Genomic DNA, 14,070 nt, shown 5'->3' on the forward strand with positions numbered 1-14,070 from the left:
CTCTCTCTCTCTCTCTCTCTCTCTCTCTCTCTCTCTCTGTGTGTCTCCATCGCATTCATTTCTGTGCCTTGGTGTGGCTGGCTCGAGCCTCCATTAAAAACCTTGTCTAAAGTAATGAGTTTAAAGTCAGGGTACCCGTCTCTGCTTTGGGAATAGAAACAGAGTGTGGGTGCGCGTGTGTTTGCGTGTCTGTGTGTGTGTGTGTGTGTGTGTGTGTGTGTGTGTGTTCTTGTACCTTGTGTGAGCGTGTTACTGCATACCCAGGATTTTGAGAATAATTGCATGTGCTCGTGTGTGTACGCGCTAAGGCTTTGAGGTACGCTTTGACAGCTGCAAATTTAATAAGCAAACGTTAAAGGTAGGAGGGAGGAAGGGGGGGGGGGGGGGTTTAAAAGGAAAGGGGCTCCTGATATATGAATGACTGTTTCTGCATCATCTTCAGCGGGCTTGATATCGTCTCTGGTTGGCAATTCCCCTGCTCCGCTCTGAACAGGAGGCACAGTCCAGCAGTCTTGTGAGAGGGGATGCTTGTGCTGTGTATAGATATCGTTCTTCAACTTGTCAAACTGAGCTGCTCAGAGTTTTAATAGGCTGTGTCATGTCTCAACCTAAAGCGATATTTCTCTTTGGTGGAAGACTTTTTACATTTTAGCATGCATACCCCTGAATGGCTGCATGAGCAGTCAGTCACCAATACTAAGTGACTCCGCTCTTTAAATTGATGTCACACACTTTGTCTCAGTTTGGTAGCCAACAAACTACGGCAAAGTGAGTCAGAAGCTGTGAGTGTAACTTGCACTGCATCACAACTTTAAACAGAGTTTCTGGTTGATTATTAATCAGTCAAATATGGAGACGAATGGAGAGAATTACCTTTCTGCTAAATCTACGGCTTGATACATCTTTGCATCCATTACTGTAGGAACTGGCACATATTTCAATCAGTATAACACGTGTATGAATGCGTGGGTGACCAACTCTTTGTCATTATGTTTTGTTGGATTTCCGTGCTCCTTTAACAAAGAAAGTAAAAGAAAAGAAATAAGAAAATGGATCAAAAGCTCCCTTCGAGCATCCCTCTGTGATCATAAAGTGTCCAGGGTTGTGTAGGAGATTTTGAGGAAGGATGAAAGAATGAGAAATATGACGTGGTGTGGTCTGTATCTCTTTAGCTGGTCCGTGGTCTTCTGGATCACTTCCATGACACATGAACAGACAAACTACAGTAGGTATGACATTTTTGATGCAGTTAAATAAAGTTTCAGCTTTGCATTTCCGCAGTTCAGTTTGGAGTAAAAAACAAAATGGTAAAAATCAAAACAGCAGAGGTCGAGATACTCTGACATATAAAGCAGTATTCTTCAGGCTAAGTGCTCGTGAGTGATTGTTCCCCTCTACTGTCAGACGTTAGAATCGGGGACTGCATCCGAAAGATGTTGTCATTTTTTTTAAACCGACAATTACCCCCACATGACGCAGCAGTTGGCCAGGTGTGAGGATCTCAAGCTCTCTTTGTTTTCCTTGGTCACACAAATACTTCAGTCGTATTTCACGTGCACTATCAAGTGCAACACCATACATGTATTTGGAGTGATCTGTAACAAAACCCAAATTTTAATTGTACCGTGTATATTGTCAATGCTCCGTTTTTCCAATCCTCACGAGACCAACTCTGTAATCACACAACCATGTTGATGACATGAATGACTGCAAGTCATTAACATGGGGGTCTTGTGTTTACTCAGACTCTACAAAACCAGAGCCACAGAAGACATTGCTCCCCATGACAAACAAGCATACATTAATGTGTCAATTTAAGTATTATTCCTGGTCAGGAATAATAATAAAAATAATAAATAATAAAAATAATAAAAAAGTTTGAAACCAATATTTTGCATTAGCCTTTTCCAAAATAGTTGTGTGAATCCTCATTTAGATGCAGAATACATTCCTATAATCTGCTAAGCTTTGTAGGATATGATAATCGGGCTTGTAGTATTTCTTCCTGAATGTGTTTCTAAATGGAACCTTATCTAAAATAGATACGGTTTTAGATTGCAATGCTACAAGATGATGCTTTTGTTTTCCCACACTGAACTGTAATAACTTGTTATCACCTCTTTTTCGCTCTCTCTAAACCCCACCACTGCTCTTCAGTTTGTTCTAGTTTCTTCAGATAACAAGCTTTAGTTGTTCTGTGCATACTGTAGACAACAACAACAACGGCCCTGCATAATGTCTCACTGTCCTGCTAACAGCTTGGTTCTTTTCACTTAAATCTTTTTCTGACTGAATATTTATTAAAAAGTTCAGAAATACACCAAAGGAGGCCTCTCTTTTTCCAGTGGAGCTGGAAAACTACAGAGAAACATGAATTCAAGAAAACATGAGTCGGAAATATTTTCAGGAGGCTCATGCAGTTCAAACTGAGTGTGCAAATTTACCACAAAAGCAAAAACAGGTCTTTCACAGCTACGAATACGAATTATAATTTAGGAACCAGTCTAAAGAGCAGATACAATTAGCAGTAACACATCAAACAAACAGAGAGGCGACAGATTGTTAAACAGGGACATCATATAGATTAAGCACCCTTGACTGTTTGTCTGCTAAGCTAGTAAAACAGCTAAAACACTTTGCATGATTTTGCCTAAAGAATAATCCAACCTGCTAGTTTTCAGAAGCTTTGGACTCACTTACAAGTGACATTAAGAGAAATGATTCCCAGTGTAGAATAAGGTCAACACAGAGGTTGACGTACTGTACATTTTAGAGCAAAGTTACCCCAAGTGTGTCTTTAAGCCACTTTCTCCACTTAAGTTAAATAAAGGCAAACAGGGTCATCAGACAATTAGCTCTCATTGTTTTCCTCCTCTATTCCGCATTTCTAATGTATATTAATTCCACCCCCTCGGTCTTAACATTAGGTTCCTTTAGTCCCAACAGAGGGGCCGCCCCCCTCCCTCCACGGTCTGCAACACTAAAAGGATGATGAAATGCGAAAGAAAGCCGTAAAGGAAAAAAAAAAAAAAAGAGTTCAGCTTCTGCGCTGCAGTGTGCAATAGAGAGGAGCATTCCCTCATCTGTTCCCCCAGATGCCGCGGTTCTCCATCGTGTTCAGTTTAACCCCTCCATCCCTCTTCTTAATTACACACTGCGCACACGCATCTTTTACAAGTCCCTCAGTGGCAGAGAACTGGCTGCATGCTTAGACTGGGCTCAATAGGATGAAACTGATGGTTTTACAGGCACACACAACGGCTCTCATTAGCAGTCTCACACCGATAATGTGGAGATGAAAAGATGCTTTACCCCTGTGTGTGCCGTGCTGTTTTCTGTGAGCTTACAATATGCATTACTGCACAGCTGAAGCCTTGTGAGACACACACAGCAGAGTTTATGGCATTGTTTTAACTTGCTTTGTGGAGGGGAGAGAGCATTTACAGCCCAGCCAGGGGAGAAGACTTTTGTTTCCTTTAGAACAGTGTACGACGGGTGAGTGGCTGAATTCATAGATGTTGTGTAAGTCTGTGTGACTGATTATATTATTGCTATTAACCAATCTACATATATCTTTTTTTATTTGAGATTTACATATCTCGTCTGTGAGAGTCCTGGGTGAATAAACGTTGCAGGGCTGCAAAGATTATTTTCTCGCTGAAAGAATCAATTGTATGGTGTATGAAATGTGACCAAAATCACAATTTCAAAGTCCAGTGTTTTGTTGACCCACGCATCCACACCGACCTCTTCCCTCTGCAGACTTTGTTGCTCTATAATTACGTCGCCCAACTTCCTCCTCTGCTCCCGGTTGACTACAGTCATAATTCCTACAGCAGAGGCATTTGTCCTTTCGGGTATTTGCTGAAACAAGGATGACGATCTAACACTCCCCGTAAAATGGCCTTAAAAGACCGACCTCCCACCAACTTCAGACAGTTTTAACACCTTAACACCTTAACACCATGTGCTGTGACTGAGAGTCCCAGAAAACTAGTTAGCAAGTTTGTAGAGAGGACGAAACAGGTCGTTGAAAAGTGATGGATAAATTGATGACACGTCCAGCTACTGCCACTCCAAGCCTTCTTGCATGACAGAAACAATATTGTAACCATATCCACTTAATGTGTTTATTAGTGTTGAATAACGTCCTGTTTATTGTCCATTCAGAAGAACACATTGAAAGATGTTGGTCGGTGTTGATGAAGGGATACTTGTGCTCATCTGATGGGGCAGATAAAAGAAGGTTGTGAAACACTGAACATGGTCTGCCCTCTTGAACATATTTCTTTCCTCACTTTCTTCTCCTTGGAGAATTAGTGGAGAAGTGCTAAAAGCCACAGTGGTGTTGACGGCTTCCACTCCCAATGTGGTCGAGAGTAGAGTCGACTTCCATCATAACCAGCTGTTTAAGATGTTGTTATGATTCTTTGCATTGAATATTTGTGTTTGAATGTGTTCATTAATGCGTGCGTGTGTGACATGCATGTATTGAATATGTGTACAGTGGTGTATTTTTGCACCTTTTTTTTTAACCAAACTAATCAATGCCAGAACTGACAAAAGAAATCTAAATATATAATCTCATAACCTCAAACAGGGTTTAAGTGAGTAGCGCTCTAATGACTGATATATATACGGTGCGTTTTATCATTCGGGTCCCTTTTCAAAGCCTCGGTGGATGTGGGTGGAAGGCGCTTGATCTTCAAATGTTCATATCAAACAAGTCAGATTCCAGCCCCCACCTCAAAAACCTATACTCACATTTACACTTGGGCTTATTGGATGTGAATATGCGCCTGTGTGTAGCTTTCCTTTCAGCTCAGGCCAGTGAGTTTGAGTCCTTTTGAACAAGCGGTAACATAAGGCAACTACGACAGGCAGGACGACCCTTGATCACTGTTAATTATCCAAGTGGACGTGAGGCTCCCAAACCAACAGAGCGATGCAGCTAGCACTCTACATCAGGGAGGGTCTGTGCATACGTGCTTTCAAACCGGTGTGACACCCTTTGAGTGGGTGCACTCCTTGCCTTGTTTGTGTGTTGCCATCATCATCGCCGCCATATGACATATCGCCCTTCAAGTGCATGTCACGCTCGTAGGAAGGCCTCGTTTCCTTGAACATCATTCAAAAGCAGAGCAGAGTTTGTCAAACCTGTCAAACACAAACGCACACTAAGGAGCTCTTCAGTAACATGTTTTTAATGAAGCAGAGGCCATTTAAGATTGATGAAAGAGTTTTACATCCCGACTACAATGGCCTGTCGTTACACTTGAATTCAAAATGGTTGCATCATCTCTTAGGAAATGATTTGGACTTGGAATTGTGGAGACGATGCATTGAATTCCCTGGTGATTATAAAGTGGAGGTTTTACACGTGCTCGGAACTATTACAAAACTTTTAGATCTTGTGACATGAAAAGGAAGAAAACTTTAAAAGAAATTTGACATTTTAACGAAAAACAAAGAGCGTCAAGTGTCCTCAGTCCAGTGCACATTTACATAATGAGTCAATGTTGTGTGTTAGTGAGTCATGACAGTCTAGTCAGTGTATAGTGCCCACTGGACAATCCAGAGATTAGAACATAGATGGTCAAAGTGTCCTTGGAAGTATCGACTGGATTACAACGTATCGCTGATAGACAGCCGATCTAATCCTGCTGTTTCTCACTGGAGGGAGTCTGGTACTAACATAAGAAGAAATAATGGCCTGTTTAGCACATGACACCAGCAACCTGTGGGCGGTTTCATTTGTACTATAAATATATCACGCTGGCTTTGAGAAATGCTTTTGTGGATGTCTTCTTTCGGTTGCCATCATTTGAGGCTAAAACAGCTGTTGATGCATTTTTGCTCCGTAATTGTTTGCCTTATGCCGAAGAGCTGCTTTTTAACCACACGTTCATGGAACTAGTATTGTGAGTATAGAACTTCCGGAGCATATTTGTCACTGTGCATGCAATTATGCATCGTACAGATGCGTATAAATGCAGACAAGGAAGTTGCCCTTTAAAAAGCAGCGAGAAAGACATAACAGAAACATACTTCAAAGTTGACATTGGAAGGTAAAGTATTGTATAAAGTGGTCAGTGTGTTTTTAGTAAACCTCATACCAATGTTCTCGGGCTCCTCTGGGCCTGTTTCAGAGAATAGACAGTTGATTTTACCGGCTATATGCTGAACAAAATTCTCCCTTCAGTTTTTCAGCTTATACATAATGCTTTTTTCTTCCTCTCGTTTGTTGCAAGTAAAAATCTTGCTTTCTCTCTGTCAGCACTAAACCAAACAACAGCCATTTAAGAAGTGGGCGTTTGTTGTCAGTTTTCCTAAGCAGATACGTCCTCACATTAGCTATCAGACTGTCTGATATAGAGAGAGAGAAATAACTTCTGAGTGCCTTTACCCCTAAGATGTACTGAGGAGAGACCAGAGTAAACAGAAATGCTCCGTGACAGCTTATATTTGCGCACAAGGATGGCGAAGACTATGGCTAAGGGAACATTACATCATGCTCATGGACTTTCCATCTGTCATTCTTTGGGGAAAGAGGGAGCACGCTATGCTTCAGGCCCAGAGTTTGAATTACAGCAGTGCTAAAATCTTCATGCTGGCTGGTGGATCAAAACCAGATCCTTGTCTAAAGACTAAGGGGAGTGGTCTACCTCTTTTATTGTGATATAAAATACATAAATCCAAGCAAGAAAGTTTTAAGGATCCCCCTCCCCTTTTCCCTCTAAAATGCTCCTGTCCATTTCCAGCTGGTCTCGTTTATTACTGGATATAAGTGTTATAGTATGCGTGTGTAATCCCACAACTGTGCAGATTACTGTTTGCAAGCTACATTGTGTGTAGAAAGAAGGGAAAAAGCGAGGGAGAGAGATGCAGGGGGAGCACAAAAAAAAAACACTATCAAAGGAGGGCTTCAAAGACTCAGCTGCGTCTCCTGGGTAATTTGGGATCCTGCATTCTTTCGACTTCAAAGGGCCGCTGTGTGTTGGAATACTGCAAGTGGGAGAGTGAGAGGGGGGGGGGGGGGAATCTGATTCCTCTAATAAATGCTGACACTAGGCCTGTTTGATATTAGATTCAGGGAACAGTTTGATTTGTTATCGCCTTTGAAACTCTCCGGATGTCCTTCAGAGAGGCAGGCCGACTATCACCACACCCCGAGTGCAGGAGAGGAGACCAGGGAGCGGCAGGCTGATGGGACAATTGTCCAGCTATAAAGTTGATCATTAATGAGCTATTGATTAGGAGTCTCTCTGTCTGACTCTTTGTCTGTATCTCTGTTGAGACCCATTCGGCACACACCGCATGTCTACAACATCTCAAAACATTTACAAGCAGCCGATAAATTTCATTAGAGGCTGATGTTGAAGCTGAAGCAACGTGGTTCAATACAGTGTGACTCAGCAGTTCTAATTCACTTCTCTCATAGTTATGGCTTGAAAGACATATCTGTGAACTTATAGTTAAGATAAAACTTCAAAAACCGAGCGATCTTCACATTTATGAAAACATACCGTCAGGTTGGGGGGAAAGAAATTGAGTTAAAATACGAAATATTCAGTGGACTCGGGAGGTTTTACTGACCACGCAGAGCTGTTAGTGAACAGCAGGGAGGAACATTTTGATACCCACCGCAGACTGCAGGTGAAGGGAGGAAGAGGAAACTCTCAGGGGTTGTCAGAATATCTATCAGGATAGTTCACAGCTGCAGCTTTGCATATTGGCATACTTTTAGGAAGTTTTACTCGGAGTGGATCTATGCTTGCAGTTTGGAGGTACTTTGGTGCAGTGGAAACTTACAGTCCATCATTCAGTATTCCTGACAAGACATTGAGTTGGGGAGGATGGGGAAATTTGTTTTTGTTTTCTTCGAGTAAGGGTTAAGACACATGACGTGTCCCAAGTGACCCCACATGAGCCCTGACTGGTTTGATGGCTGACTTAAGGAAATGGGTGGCTGTCCTCACAGGAAAAGATCATGTAAATATTGGCTTTTATCTGTCAGGAACAAAGGTGGATGATGTTAGTAGTGCAGTCAAATCTGGAGGTTGGGGTGGAAGGATGGGGCAGCAAATTGTGTGAATCGGTTTCTTTAAACTATTGCACCCAAGATACCTTAACCAAGTCTTTTTTTTAAACCCAAACCCTGATCTTTTTCTAGTCTTAGTCCTTTTCATGCCAAGACCGAACCAAACTATAATGACGAGGACTCGTTGGCCAAGATCTCTTCAATGCAACAAGCTACCAACATCTTGTCCTTTCCAAACCGTACTGTTTGGCTTTGGTTTGGCTTTTGATTTTAAGAACTGCACAGCAATCCTTTAACAGCTTCCATTACATCTGCCTTCATATTTGCTGACACCACCAATGTCAAACTACAGCATGCGCTCTCTGGGTTTCCTGCTTGTGTCTTTACCAAGGGTACACACAAGCTTGGTAAAAGGGCCTTTATGTGGGCAGCTCCATCTGCTTGGACTGAACTATAAAAAAATATTTCAAACACAAAGTCAGAGACGAGTGAAAAGCGTAAATGCATAGTGTTTTACTTCTTTTCCTCCTCTCTTTTTCCGCCTCTAAATGTTAGTTTAGGTATGCGGGTTTGTCTTGATCTCTCTTGAAAAAGAGATTTTGATCCCATCATGCGTAAATGAAGGTCAGACTAAATGTGAAATAAAAAAATGAATGTTTGCCATTCTTTTTGATATTTGGAAGCTTTCCCTAGTTGAGTCGGTACGAGGAACTTTAAAAACCAACCTATCCTGTGAACTGGCTGTTAGCTTTGAACGCAGCTAAGGACATCAAGGAAACTCTGCAACTTAGATATCATAGCCTTGTAAATGAAAAGACAGGTCTGTTGATGCCTTCTGGATTGTAGTGATGACCAGCAAACCTAAACCTAAAATCCTTCCCTCTAAAATGTCTCTTGTCCTGGTTTTCAACTGTGCAGCTTTAGAATGTAATAACATGACAAAAGAAAACTTCTTCACTTTGTTTGTTAATACTAAACTGGAACATCAGAATCTTGTATCTCGATTCAAGCGATGATTTTAATCAGCTTGCAAAACACATTTGGAATAAATCAACTGTGTATGTGAATTAATAGACGTGGTTACACAACACACATCCATACCTTTATTTCAACCTGCACTTTTTCACATATCTTCCCCCCATAATCCCCCCAACACACACACACACACACGCAAAGGCACGGATGCACATCAAAGTGGATGTATAAGTAGATGACACCTGCAGTGCCATCTACTTGCCTCATATCAGGGGGAAGATTGCGGTATTTGATTATTCTGCAGGGTGATTGATGTATCGTACACCACTGTGGTTTGCGCGCATATGAAAGCATGCATCGCCATTGATCTATTGATGCATGGGATCGTGTCATGAATACGCAAAATGTCTGTGCACTGCCATGCATCCGAGCAATCGGCTCTGGAAGAGATCTCCAAGTCACAGGTGTTTTGGTTCCCGCTGTCCAGTCCGGACACTCGAGGATGTAAATGAGATGTAATGAGTACATCAGTACTAGCACTCCTGTATGTGAGCCAGCTGAGAAACACCCCAGCACGCCACCCCCAAATCTTTTGCCCCTCCCCATCCTTTTCCGTCTCTCTATCCACTCATTAGTGCTGGGTTTGGAACAAAGAGCCATCTGGAAATGGCTACCTGCCAGCTCAGGTGGGCCTTTACACAGAAAAGACTCTTCAACATCTGTCTACCAGGATCAAAGTCATCTCTGTTTACCCCCTAAACTCCCCCTCTTGCTTTCTCTCTCCTTCCCTCCTTCCCTACCTCTCACTTATTTCTACTGCCAAAACTTCCCATACATTAGATAGGAAGCAGGCTAAATGCAGCACCCTCCTCCCCCTCCATGTCTCTCTCCGCCTCTTTGTCACTCCCCGGCTCTTCTCTTTGCCCTCGGGGGGTCATGCATTCTCCCAGACTGCTTTGTTTTTGTTTGGAGCTTTTTTAGATAATTGTTTCCCTGTATGTATAATGAGGGAGACATGAGTTCTGGAATTTATCCGTGCTTTGCATCTCAACAGTCACTTGACAAATATATCCAACTTCTTTGTTTAATTAGTATCTTCTCCTCCTGGCCTGAGTTGCAGGTGCAAACACGTAGAGGACAAACGATCTCTTCTGGATGCTCATAGAACGTTTTCACATCAGCAGCTAAAAGTAGTGCTGCCATTTTTTTATGGGTGTTTGTACAAGGTATCACAATGTCCACTAAGATCAATAAACATGCTGAGCTATATGTGCAGACCGTAAAAAAAAAAAAAAAAAAAAGGGGTCCGCTAGATTTACAGCTTGTAATCAGATGCAGATGGGTCCCCAGTCCCTCTGTGAGGACAGCTCATGGAAAGTATTGATGTACTTTTTTTATTTTTGTGCCATCCACTTTGAGAGAAATGATGCCGGTTGCTCTCGCCGTAGGTAGCCCCCTCCGTGGTTATGAGATGGTGTATTCAGCTGGCCTGGCCCTGTAGATACAGGGGATCAGGGGAAGTGTTATCCTTTAAGCCAGGTGCCGCTGTTCAACACAGCCGCTTCCTGCTGACTGAAACACTTCCCTTGCACGCTTCTGTCTGCCTGTCTGACTGTGCTCTCGCAGGCTCAATGTGTGTGTGTGTGAAGAGGTTACTCAGGCCCTCTGTCTAAGCTGTGAGTGTGTACAATACGAATGTGGTGAGAGTGTTTGAGCAGACTTTCTGGAAGCCAGTTGAAAAACTGCTGGTGTTGCTGCGTTTCCGTTTGAAGCCCTTTGCACTCAGAACTAATAAAGATTGATCAGTCTTCCGTTCGAGATCAATGGCAACGCTATTTTGGTTATGCCTGTTTGCAAGGAGGCATTCTGATCAATGACGGAGCTATTTTTTCTGTCGACGGCAGGGCCCACTTTACTTCAGGCAGAATGCTGAAAACAAAAAAAGGGTTGGCTGATGGAGCGTTCAAGGCCACAGAAGCTTCAGCAGCTCGGCTCGACTCCTCCCCTCCTCTCTCCCGAATAGTCTCCTAGTGTTGATTTTGAATTCATTTTGAGAGATTTCGCATGCTCTCTGTCACATTACCAGCAGGGACAATTACATCACTGTCAGATTACAACGTGCCACACGCTGTACTGCCAGATTATAAAAACACTTCCAGGAAATCCTAAGTGTTACATGCGGCCCCTCTCCCTCCCTTTCTCTTCACTTTCTGCTTCACCTCTCCCTACCCCTCACCCTCCTCCAGCAGAGCTTTTTCTCCTGCATGGATTTAGAGCTGGATGTGGGGGTGTGGGGGGGGTAGTCATTGTCCATTTTTCAAGCATCATGTTCAGCCCACTGGGGCGTAAAACAAGGCTGTAGACTGCAGGTAGCCACCGGCTGAGCTCACCCGACGCTAAATTCACTCTGACAGGTGAGTTCACAGGTGAGTTCACAGGTGAGTTCACAGCCTCGTGGCGGGACACGGCACCCAGCAGGGAGGCAAGAGGCGCGTGGGTGTAGCAGCTCAACTTCGTAGGAACTACTTCTGCACTGCAGCCCGGTGGAGCAAGATGGTTAATGACGAAACATCTCATGGGTTATACGGTAAGTCTTTCTGCCAGATAGAAATGAGAAGATGCGACCACTACGCTCAGCTGTGCAAGCTGCAAGGGCCAGATAGTCACCGGAGCCACTATTAAAAGAGAGCTCATTTTGTTTCAACAATGATAATGACTCGCATTAAAGGTATGCCCACATAACACAAGAATTAACCATACCATAAAGGAAGTGGGAGTCATTTAATGAGTTTGAACCATCCTGTGTGGGAGTCATTCAGAGCATATTAGAATTCTTAATCTAGCATGTTTTTTTTTATTGATAGATCTACATGCTCATTTTAACTGATGTTCCTCTGCGTGATGTAAATTCAATACAAGACATCACATATGAGGTACAAGCTGCTTTTACCAGTGTAAATATTATTTTGTCGGTTTCATTTTTACAGAAGGGGTCTTTAATCATTCATGATCCAGGGGAAGCCGAGGCCTTCTGGTCCTAACAAGCTAAGGGTAGTACTGAAAGTAGGCTGGATTTTAGGGTCACATTAACATGTGTTTGCTAGCAGGAGCCCTGCAGTACAGTGACCGAGTTTCAGCTCATCGACGGAGCAGAAGAGTCACGGCATCTCCCATCCTAGTTTTATCATCCTCTTTCCCCAGTGACAGTTGGGTATTTCTCTGTTTTTTTTACGGGATAGATGACTGAAATGAAACAGGAGTCGAGTCAAAAATGGCTTCCATTTAAACTGCAGGAATTCAATAGTGCTCTGCAGAACACTTGTGTGTGTGTGTGTGTGTGTGTGTGTGTGTGTGTGTGTGTGTGTGTGTGTGCATGTGCGCGTTTGTTTGTCACGTTTTCCACCTCCAGAGTGCTTTTATTTGTTCCACTCAGGTGCAAAACACACCATGGGGAAACCACACCCCTACATGCACATACACATACACACACACACACAAACCTCCTTACTCCAACTTATCCTAGCTCCACCACTGCAACTCAGCAAATGTGGCGGGCAGGGTTTAATTTTCTGGCCCCCCGCCTCAGCCCCGGCCCCAGCCTCATGCATTTTTCATCACCGCCATCCTGTTCCCACCCAGCCACTGCTGCTGCACAATAGTATTGATTAAGCCATCAAACTGTTATAAAGAGGTTAATATTTTAAAGCTGTTACGCTTTTCCACCGGCCTTACATTAATGCCTACCCTCTAGTACAGTTTCAGGGGTTTTTAAGAGTTTCCATTCTTATGCCAGGTCAGGTTATGAATGTTTGATGTAATGCAGACGGCTGTGTTCCCCCCCACCCCGCTCCTATACAACGCTTACTCCAGCTCTGAGGTGGTGTGTTCGATCAGCTGACTGTGCCAAAGGTCGAGAGGGAACAGTGTCAGTCAGCAGGGAGACTTGGTAGGGTCACACTCTGCTTACCCCACATATGGGATATGTCTAGTTGTTGACCAATTTGCTTATGGTAATTCGAATAGATCTCTGGAGGCCGCCTGGCAATATTGAGGGTTCAGCGTTAATTGTGACCACTGGGCAAAGAATCTGCAGTCTCATCCTATTCTAGCAACTGATGAGCATCTTGAGTTATTTTTAGGTGTTAATCCAGAGCTTTTCTTCCCCTCTCCTGTAAGTAATGCATGTACATATCCCTAATACCTCTGGTATACCAGCGTTATCATTTTTTGGAACAAAATTGGTCCATTTGATGGTGCTGAAAATCAGAACTTCTGTAAATGTGAGAAAGGTGAAAATTAAATGACCATATATTTATATTTGAATTGATGAGTGTCCTCAATGGTAGCTACGGCCCTGGATACTTGCATGCGGTAGTATAAACACAAGCAACAACCCAAGACAAACGCAGTGAAAAGAATAATGCATATTTTAGTATTTTTACACATTACAGTTACAGTTCAACAGCTTACTCTGAAGTCTTGGATGTTCGGAGCATCCTTGAACACACCAACAGGAAGATTTTTTTAAAACATGGTGCTGCATTGCCACAGGGCGATAAAACAATCTAGTCTATTATGATAGACTACATTTTTTAAACAAGACGGGAACACTCAGAACCACCAGCACAGCGTGGTCCTGTTGAGGGAGTGAAACGGGGGGTCTTGAGGGGGGACGTGAACAATGACAAGGGATGAACGAGGTGAGAATGGAAGCGGGATGTATTTCTTTTGTGAGATTGTGCTTGAATTGACGGAGGTGGTGGAGAAACAGGAGGCGTCATGGGTGTTGGTCAGTCCAGCAGGATTCACACCTGCAGGTCTCAGGACGAGAGGGTAAGAATGTCAGCAAGGCAGGGACGAGGTCGCAGGATGTAGGGGAGTGTTGAAAGAAAGCAACTCTCTACTATTGTGCAGATGAAATGCTTAGAGCACATGCTTTAACTTTGACTTAAAGCCAAGGTTGTGCACTGAAAGGCACAGATTTCACCTGTTACATGTCCCGGACTGACACAACTACTCAACGTCCACAAGCCCAACTCCAGTCAGTTATAGAT

The sequence above is a fragment of the Anarrhichthys ocellatus genome, unplaced genomic scaffold (assembly GCF_004355925.1).
Source record: "Anarrhichthys ocellatus isolate YVR2014 unplaced genomic scaffold, GSC_Weel_1.0 scaffold23, whole genome shotgun sequence".
NCBI classification, from domain to species: domain Eukaryota; kingdom Metazoa; phylum Chordata; class Actinopteri; order Perciformes; family Anarhichadidae; genus Anarrhichthys; species Anarrhichthys ocellatus.